The sequence below is a fragment of the Triticum aestivum genome, chromosome 2B, assembly GCF_018294505.1.
Source record: "Triticum aestivum cultivar Chinese Spring chromosome 2B, IWGSC CS RefSeq v2.1, whole genome shotgun sequence".
Classification (NCBI taxonomy): domain Eukaryota; kingdom Viridiplantae; phylum Streptophyta; class Magnoliopsida; order Poales; family Poaceae; genus Triticum; species Triticum aestivum.
In genome coordinates, this window is record NC_057798.1 from 26,113,081 (window position 1) to 26,123,306 (window position 10,226).

Consider the following 10,226-nt stretch of genomic DNA (forward strand, 5'->3'; position numbering starts at 1 on the left):
TACAATTGTCATGGTTGGGTGTACAGATTGTTAGTTTGACATGGTCAGTACCAAATCGTGCAAATTGTAGTGCGATTTTTTACAGAGCAAATGTTTTTGTTCAAACAGTTTGGATCCTTTGGCCCAATGGCGTAATCGTGTTCGAGTCCCTGCTGTTTTAATGTCTGCTAGCTTGACAAAAGAAACTTGTTTACAGCTTTCATTGCCAAAGGACATGTATGTTTGCGCAATCTATAATACCTAAATAGTTCATCCCCACTATCCTATTTCTCTTGACATGCAGCCTATCCACGTCAGCAACTTGCCACATCATCAATTATTTTCTCATTTAGCTAATTTTATTAGCATCTAGACTTGCATGTGGTCGCTCTGTTTCCAGTCCTGAATTACCACCGAAGCTCAGTGGTGTCCAACCGCAAACAGAAGCCCAATCGTCCTGCCACCAGCATCCTTTCCGTTTCCCCTCTCTCTCCGTAAATAAAGGACCAATCTTCTTCCTTGGCAATAGTATGGAGTGTGGTGGATAGGAAGCAATCTCTTTGTGTGGTCCGCCCCTCTGGCAGGTCGCTGGTCCGCGGCACCTACCCTCCTCTTCCGACTCTACCGGCGGTGCCCACCACCTCCCCGATCTCTGTGTATGGTCCGCCCCTCTGGCACGGTCGCCGGTCCGCGGCACCTCCGCCGCCTCCCCTCGATCTCTGCGTGTGGTCAGCCCCTTTGGCACGGTCGTCTGTCCACGACACGTCCTCTTCTCCTCCGCCTCTGCCGCTGCTGCGCGCTGCCTTCCCTCCTCCTCCGCCCCTGCAACTGTCCTTGGTGGCCTGTGTTGAACCCTGCTTCGTTCGCCGCTTCCGCAGATGGAAGGCATGAGTTTGTGGCCTATGTTTGTCTGCTGGCTCCTGGAAGGATGCTTTGCCCAGCGACTGAACCATGGACGGACGCCGCGCCGGCCAAGTGCCCAGCCAGTGGACAACTTCCTTTTCGGCCTCGAAGGTATGGGTGGGCTAATGGTAACGCAGGGTAGGCCCTCCATTAACAACCATGGCTTACAACAACGTCGGATCGACCTCGAGCGTGTACAAACATAGATATAGCTTGAACTAGAAAATCTAATTTGTGGTCTGCGTCCTCCTCCAACATCACCCACACCAAAGGCGGTGCGCTGCCCCCTCTATCTCCTTAGATGTGAGCGATTTTTCGAGTTAATTTCGGTTTTAAACTCTGATTTGTGTATTGTAGGAAGCCTTTTTTTGGATGAAAGGTATATGTTCCGTCTCCATGCACCTCCCACTGGCAGCAAGTTGGTCAGTCTCTCACATCCACAGTCCTCTGTAACTTAAGCACTGTCAGCAAGAATGTGTCGAGATATGATGGGCCGTTCTCATATCTCCCATTCGGATGATTTTGATTGCAAGCGCTAGATGGTGAAAAATTCCTATTTTTCAGATCTTGGAGTACTGTTTGTCCATCTTGTATAATGCTTTGCCTTTCATCGACGCCTCTGAATATTTGTGCATGTCTCGCTGTGGCTCTGTGCTTGCTTACTAATCAACCCATCAGCCTTTTGAATTTTTGAGGAGCCTGCTTTCATGTATCTTGCCAAAGTGACACCCGTGAAAGTTATTTCTCTATTTTTTTTAGTTAACTATTTGGTGTATTCTAGACAATTCATGTTTAAGGGGAAGCATAACTTTATAGATTGATGCTGCTTCTGAAATGTTCTATTTGTTAGTAGGTACTTCTCTCTGCATTTACAGGTAAACAAAAATATCGGAGTAAGGGCTCACAACTGATTTGACAAAATCAATATCAGTTATGTAGGCATCATGGATGTGATTCTAAAGTTACAGAAGTATATAGGAAGCCAGATCAATTTCTGAATTACTATAACCTTTTTTCTTAGATAGACCTAGCAATTCGGATCCGATGTACCAACTTGTGGAATTATTCTTTACAGTGAAGAGTTTGTTTAAGGATATTTATCGTCTATACTTTCTATCTCTCAGTAAGGTCCCTGTATGGTTTTGCCAGTTTCACAACTAGCCAGATACGTGCTAGGAGGAATGTCAATTTTTAGCACGTCGTGAAGATCTAGAACAACTTTTTTTTCTGACATAAAAAGTAATTTGTTGTGCAAATTTTTGTTAGAATCAAGAGTTCAGGAAGTAGAGAATGATTCATAATTAGTAGTGGCTATCCGGGTCAGGAGTTCAGCTTAGAGTAGAGACTAGAGGAGGATAGCTTGTATTGGCGATCACAAGAGCAAACTCTGGAGACTTGTTCCAATTCATAAATGGGCTCTACTTGTTGTGCTAACATATGACTTATATTTGTGGTATTTATCATATATTTGGTGACAAACAAGTTTCTATTGATTTCTGGTAGCTAATACAATGCCTGTTCCGCATAAACGTCAACTCTTTTTTTTGTTATCTGAAGCTGTAGGTCAAACACTTGCAATTGCAGGTTGCTTTCTGTATGTGCTTTCGACAGTGTTTTCAATTTTTTTAATGGGAACGATTGTGGACGCCCTTTACTTTATGTGCAGGCCACCATCATAAACCATTACACAAAATCGTCTTTCTTTATCACCGAGATATTTACCCAATTCAGTTAGACAGGGCATCAATCATCTGATTAATTTGTACCAATTCGATTCAGCCAGTTCGACTGTATTGGATTAATCTCTTTCATGGTGGTTTGAAGAAAACCACCAAGTAGTGGATTTTACACTGAAAATGAACTCTTTTTTTGTGCTGGTACAACTCATGCATCAAGACAATTTGGAAAACCCAAGTTTGAATACCCGTAATACAGGTTTTCTAGGCAGGCATGCAGTTTTGCAGACTTTTGATGTTGGTTCCCTTTGGGAAACACATATCATGTGTTGATAAATTTAAGCTGGTTGGGACTTGTGGACTGGAAAACAATTGTTACCCATAGCCAGAATACCCCTGAAGCTGTATAAACTCTTCCAATTATGTGCTTAATCCACCTTCATTGTTGCCAGTTCTTTACTACTTTGTACACCAGTTTTTGCGATAACCACATTGACAGTATCCTACCTTCTCAATCTTAGGTGCCAGCCTTCTTGTGTATCACCTATTTATGTACCCACCCATCATTAAAGTTAAAGTTATTGGACCTATCTAATCTTGTAGGTTTGTATGCGTGAAATATTGTGATTGACCGTGCTGTGGGTCTGTATGCCTGAAATATTGTGATTGACCTTGTAGGTTTTGTGCATATCTGTTCTATTTGCCTACCCCTATATGACGTACCTGTGAGGACCTGGATTATCGGTTGTTCTGAATACTGCATCAGTCATAAAAATTAATCTGTGTGGGTACGTATTCTTTGATCCCATTTTAAAAATCCTTGTTGGCTAAAGTTTGAAGATTGACCTAGTACATAATCATAGATCACAGTTATGCTACTTATTAGAATCGGCAGTAGTGTTTGGCCACCGCTTAGGAGTTACAGTTTCCTCTTTTATTTTGGACAAACTCGTTCTGTCTATTGCAGTAACTAAAGTTAATTTTATGTGCTCTCCATGGCTCAGGTTACCATCATCACGGGCAGTTTGATCCTTGAAAACAATGCCGTGGTATGTAACCAATAGGTTCATCCTAATGGGAATGTGTTTTGTAATAGATATCTGTTGCAAATCTGCAACTGACTGGAATGTACCATAGCCTCACGACCAAAGAGGAATGTCCTTCAAGGCATTTGCCCCTGCAGGCACGGGCATTGTGCAAGTACTGTATATACCGTCTTCCTCATAGTTTCTGTGAAAATATCCATGTGTTACAAGTAAAAATAACTTTAATAGCTCAGCTGCTACTTAAGCAACTACTCCCTCCGTCCCAAAATAAGGTAAGTGTCTCAACCTTATTTTGGGACGGAGGTAGGTAGTATATCTAAATGAAATGTTGCTGAAGCTGAAAAGTTAACACAGTTTTCACAAATGCAGGTTGTGGGCGCAGAAACGCCAGAATGCTTTCTTCTTTCCAGGTAAATCCCTGTTTTAGGGAACTCCGTGTAACTTGCATTTCATGTCCTTGTTCAGCTAGCTGAGAGACTTTTGTGAGGTTCTTGCTGCTGCATAATTGCTCCTCATATTCCACTGATACGATACAGGTGATGAGATGATGTTCTTTCTGCTGACTACTTGGATCTGTCCTCACATTCGAACCCTTCCTGGCCGTGCCAAATTATCTGTGAAATGATTGATGTATCCCATAATTTGATTCAGCAGGCTAGTCATCTTGGCTGAAAGTATATATATACGCTGGTCTAGTCACTAAAGTGCCTAGTCAAAAATTGTTGAGAGGACACTCAAAGTGCCAAACTGAGCGCAGAGCTCACATGCTCAGTTTATCTAGGTGTTTGGTTACCTGTAAGATTGGTTCTCAGACGCGTATTTTATGGTGTACTAGCAAACACGCTTGTCTTTTGCAACGGGAGAAAAAGATCGCACCGCATACACACACTCGTTGACTCCAACAAATGTCATCAACTCTTTTACGGTGCCATACGAGAAACAACATTGGGAAACAAAATGATTTTTCAAGTGTACTGAAGTTGTGTCTAGTTTATTTTGGGCAACAAAAATATCAACGTAGTTGCTGATATCAATTCACCTGCGTTCCTCCACAGTCATACCCAACAAATAGTGCATTGGACTGAAAATAGGAAAGTACACTTTAGTACTCAATGATAACATGTGCATAAAAGCATTATTTCTCGGAAATGAGGCCTTTGCGTTTGTAACGGGAGAAAAGAAATTATAATCTCCTATGACCATCATCACATTTTGCTGCATCACTGAGATATACTATTACAATCAATTTCGTGAAATTATTAATACCTTTTTGAACTCATGAACATATTTGAAATCATGAATATTTTTAAAATTCATGAACATGTTTATAAATTATCAAACATTTTCTAAAATCAAGAACATTTTTGAATTGACAAACATTTCATAGTATTTGCAAACACGTTTTCTAAAATTACAAACATTTACGTTAACAATTTTCTTGAATCTGTGAAACATTTCTAGAATGGCATAAAATTATTTTGGAAATTAGTGGAACAATTTTTTAAATACACAAATAGTTTTTTGATTTAATGAACAGTATTTGAAATGTAAGATCATGTTTTGAACCAGCGAAGATTTTATGGATGAATAACTATTTTGTAAGTCATGAAGAATTTTTGAATTTTAGGATATTTTTCCATCATGAACATTTTTTGAGCTGGTAATTTTTTTTCAATATTATTAACATTTTAATACACGAACTATTTAAAATACCATGAATATTTTTTAATTTATTGAACATTTGTTTTCAAAGTTTTGAACATGTTTTGAATAAGCAATTTTTAAAATAAAATCATGAATATTTTTTGAATCCACAAACATTTTATGATTTATTAAATATTTTATTTCAAAATACTCATTTTTTATTTTTGGAACTTTTTTGAAGTTCTAAACGTGTAAAAAAAAAGGAAAACAAATAAATTTAAAAAACAGGCCGCCCGGACATGGCCGTCCCAAATGGGCGCGCCGCGTCTTCTCCCAGCGTGTAGAGCGCGGAACCAACTAGTTGGCAAGCCCTCCTTCAGCATAGATATGCCTACGGCTAAGCCGCCGGCATAGATTCAATCTATGCCGACGGCTTAGCCGTAGGCATATCTTTGCCACGTGTCGCCCCCTGGTTTGACCTGGCGGCAGGGCTATGCCTACGGCTGTCGTCGGCATAGCTCCTGGTCGGTGCGCTCTAGATCGGTGACGTGTCACCCGTATCTATGCCGACGGCCACCCGTCACGACCGTCGGCATAGATTTGACGTCGTTAGCCGGCCGTGATGACAATTGTCAGCGGGCCCGCATCTATGCCGATGGCCTATATATGCCGACGGCAGCTGTAGGCGTAGTCTGGGATAAGCCGACGGCTGTGATGTGCCGACGGCTGCTGTCGGCGTAGACGCGGATAGCCCGACGGCCATTGTACGCCGACTGCCAGGAGCTAGCTGTCGGCATAGCTCGGACTAGGCCGACGGTAGCCGTCGGCATATATTTGGCTGTCGGCTTAGAGCCCTGTTCCGGTAGTGGGAGCGATCGTTGGTTGACTTGGCCAAGAAATATTTGGGGGCGAGATAGGAATCGTGCGTTAATAGAAGGAAGGAAAATCGCGTGTGTTAAGGAGGTGATCCTCGGGGGATTTTATTCTGAATCCCAATTATTTCAGGAGGGATGTGCTTCCCGATTTTCAGAGTCGAGGGACGTAGGGAGAGGCGGATGAAGGGTGGGGGCGTAAGAGGGGATACGGAATGTTATGTTTCGTTTAGGTAAGTAGAGATAGAGATTAGACAACAAAAATATCTACCTAGTTGCAGGTATCTCATTACACATCTCTTCTCGCCCCTCATTGGTGATGCCCAAGAAATATTTGCAGTACGACGAAAATAACAAAGTACAGTTTAGTAGTTAATGATCGCATGTCTTTATCGTTCTTGTCTTATTTTTTTTCTTTTTTTGGGTTTTACTGGTTTTTTGCTTTCTTTGTTTCTTTGTGTTTCTTTTTCAATTTTTACAGTTTTTGTTCTTTTCTTTCTACATTTTTGTTATACACCAAGAATAATTTTTATATACACGTTTAATATTTCCCAAATATATAATTAATATTTTTGACAACTTATATTTTCTTATCTCTACTCTTTTGTAAAGATCCAGAAATAAAGTTCGTCAATATTAAAAAAAGTTGAGCAATTTGAAAAATATTCATCCAATTTGAAAAAAAGTTCATCAATTTTTTGAAAAGTTCAAAAACTAAAAAAGAAATTGATTATGAAAAATCAATTCATCGATTTTGGAAAAAATATTCGTTGATTTGAATAAAATTTAATCATTTTTAATAAAAGTTCGTTGATTTTGAAAATAGTTCATGGATTCAAGAGAAATGAATGAATTACTTGATCGTCTGCTAGCATGTTTTCCTGAATTGGATATTAAATCCCATTGTTTGTGCTCGATATTTTGTTGGGTTATATTTCAGTGGCTTGTGTGAATTAGTATCTGCCATGTCATGTCCTCTTTCATGATTTAATTTTTGAAATGTATTTTTTATCAGTTGCCTGCTGTCTAGATGCATAATATGGTCCAGTCGTGTACATTTAACAAAGTAACGATCCTTTCTATCGCCCTGCGGTTTTGCTAAAGTATCTTTTTAGTTTCTGGTTGGTCGGTATTTTTGGAACCGTGTTGTTGAGTACTTGTTCATTTTGCTATACAGTTTGCTATTTGGGTTCAAGAAAGTTCACTTTGGATTGCATTTTTAGTGTATGATGAAATAAGGCATACCTCAAACAAACAAAACCGTGTTCGAAATTGTGAAGTTCTTGCTAATCCTATTAGTTTTGATTGATGATTGTGTTTTATTTTTTCACCTTTTGTAGTGATTCTCGAAGAATGGATGCGCAGGATCAGTAGTCGGTTGGGTTAGATGACTCGATAGAGGATGAGAGGGATCTGGATGAGATCATTTCAGATGGATGGGCTATGGAAGCGGAACTTCCTGCACGAGATGCGAGGACTGGTGCAATAGCTAATCAAAAATTTCCACGTATGCTTCATGATCAGGGTAATGGCATCACACAAAGTTCTATTTTCTATGTAGTATTTGGACAAACCCTAGTCGTTTGCCTTTGTAATTGTAGTCCCTTTCTTTGAATTGCACTTGAATTACTGATGCTTAAAAAAAGAGCTGCAGAAGAAGCAATGCAAGTTGAAGCTAAAGAAAGAGAGCTCCATATCAAGCAAAACAGATTGCACCTGAAGAGAAGAGAAGAGCAACTGAAGAGAAGAGTAACCGAAGAGAAGAAAAGAGTAGTTGAAGAGAATAAAAGAACAGGGCAAGCGGGAGTGGAGCACCAAAGAGAGCAGATCTTCCATGTTTAATTATCGTAGGGGACCTCCAATGTCATGAAGTAGATAGTTCTTTTCTGTTCATGTTCATGTAATGAATTAAAGACCATGGTTGTGCCTGTTTGGTGTGCAAGTGTAACGTACACTAGTTTGGAATGATGTCAATACTATAATAGTGGGCACTGCTACTTTGGGTACTTAGGGTGGTAGTGATCTTATTTTCTGAGAATATGGCCATTTTATCAAATTTTTTGTTTGGTGCATCAATTTTATGATATTTTACATGACATTCTGTGGCATGTTCTAACATATACATATGAATGATTCTGGAAAGTTACAACTGTTTTGTACCAATGGTTATGGAGATATTTGGCTGTTTAAGTTGGCAGGCAGACATGGCGTTTCTTCTTGTGGCATGAGTTAGCTCGTTCAATGCGTCCCACTAGGAGCGGTTGGACGATATGTTGGGGTGGCGGATCTGGAAGTGCTGGGAAGGTTGTGGTACGACTGCCCTATGCAATGTGGGCTGCAGGAAGCTGGGTCGTGCGGCGTTGCAGTTTGAGGGAGAGCGGTGATATGTCAGAGCGGCAGTCTCAGAAGGCGGTGTAGGCTATGTGTGTATGGCGCCACAGAGCAGTGGAGGTCCGGCTGGCGGACCCAAGAGTTTCACAGTATTAATGCCATTGGTCTTGTGTCGTGTCGGCGATGTGGTTGTCGTCAAGGTTGATTACCAGCGTGTCGGCAGATGCAATTTGTGCAAAGCCCTATGGCGTGTAGGCATCTTCACTAACGCGGGAGAGTCCTAGGTGTGCTTCCTCCATGGCAATCACAACTTCTTCTTTCCGGCATTGGTGGAGGGGGTTCTTGTTTGGTGGCCTACTTGTGGCATTTGGCATGCCATCGGAGCGAGTGGGCTTGTCCCTATGTGTCGTGGTGTTCGAGAAAAGATTTGGCCCTTGTTGCATCGGTTTTAGCTCAGTATTTTGCAATTAACTAGGCAACAATCTTCATAACTCATGAAATGGGCAAAGCCTTTGCCGCGTATTATTAGGAAAAAGGGTCAACTTTCAATTTTTAATATAAAATTCTATGAAATCAACCATGTTCTAGAACTGACCTAGAAAAGTTTCAGATGAATTGGATCAATAATTGGTGAGATTTTGGCCTTCAAGTTAGCACATTCAGATTTTGTGTCAAATTTCAACATTTATAAAAATACAGAAAATCAATTATTTTTCCAGAATGATATGAGAAAATCTTAGATGATCTGGACCAATGGTTTGTGAGATTTTGGCTGTTTAAGTTGGCAAGTCAGATTTTTCAATCATGTTTGTTTTAGATGAATCAGGTTAATGGGTTTTGAGAGTTTGGCCTTTCAAGTTATACTATTCAAATTTTGTGTCAAATTTTAAAAATTAAAAAATAAAAACAAAAAATCAGTTATGTTTTCTAGAGCTGGTCTGGGAAAGTTTAAGATACGATTGGTTTGTGAGATTGGTTGTTTAAGGTCTCACATTCAAAATTTTGGGTCAACTTTCAACAATTTAAAATTATCTACGAAAATCGAGAAGATCAATCATTTTTCGAGAACTGAGCAGATGAGTTGGATCCAAGGTTTGTGAGTTGTTGGGATTTTCAATTCATGTCAGAGAGAAAGACAATAGGATGCACAAAACATTACTCAGTTCATATCACCCAGAGTGCTTCTATATATATGTGTGTACATTTCCTCTTCTTCTAGCTAGCTTGCTTGAGCGCCCGGCTTGGTGTGCAGCATGCACGGAGGATGATAAACCAGGCGGCGGTATTGAATGTATCATCAACGTGAGTTTGAGAAGCGCCTAAAGGATGTCTCTCCTCTCCCCCTCCCCCGTGTGCGGCGCTTGCCTTCCTTCCCCTTGCCCCCTAGCTCCTCCCACGCGGACCCTTCTCTCTCTCTCTCTCTCTCCCTGTTTTTTTTTTAGAAAAGGAGGATGACCACCTGCCTCTGCATCTGGGCAATGCATACGACCACTTTATTAATTATTCTCACAAAACCTCACAAAGTAATAGAACAGTAAGACTAAAGCCGCCATCTAAGCATCTCTATCCAGCTGATGAAGGGGCGCAGATAGCCTGGGCCTAATACCAAACAGACATCGCAGCCAAACCTAACATTTAAGACCTGAGAACCCATCCAGGACGCCTGCCGGGCATGGGTCTCACCGGTCCGGCGTGCACTCAGATGCCGCCGCCGCCAACTGCCATCGCTCCATCTTCAGAACTGTACTGATGCATCAACCTTGCTCGGTCTAGCT

The 10,226-nt window shown here is 40.9% G+C and overlaps 1 long non-coding RNA gene across 1 annotated transcript; it reads left to right on the forward strand.

The window, feature by feature from the left end:
• The first annotated feature begins 6 nt into the window (after positions 1 to 6).
• Positions 7 to 4,443, forward strand: LOC123040090 (uncharacterized). Its single transcript, XR_006418048.1, has 2 exons — positions 7 to 4,014; positions 4,141 to 4,443. It is a non-coding gene; the product is annotated as an uncharacterized lncRNA (long non-coding RNA).
• Positions 4,444 to 10,226: the final 5,783 nt, after the last annotated feature.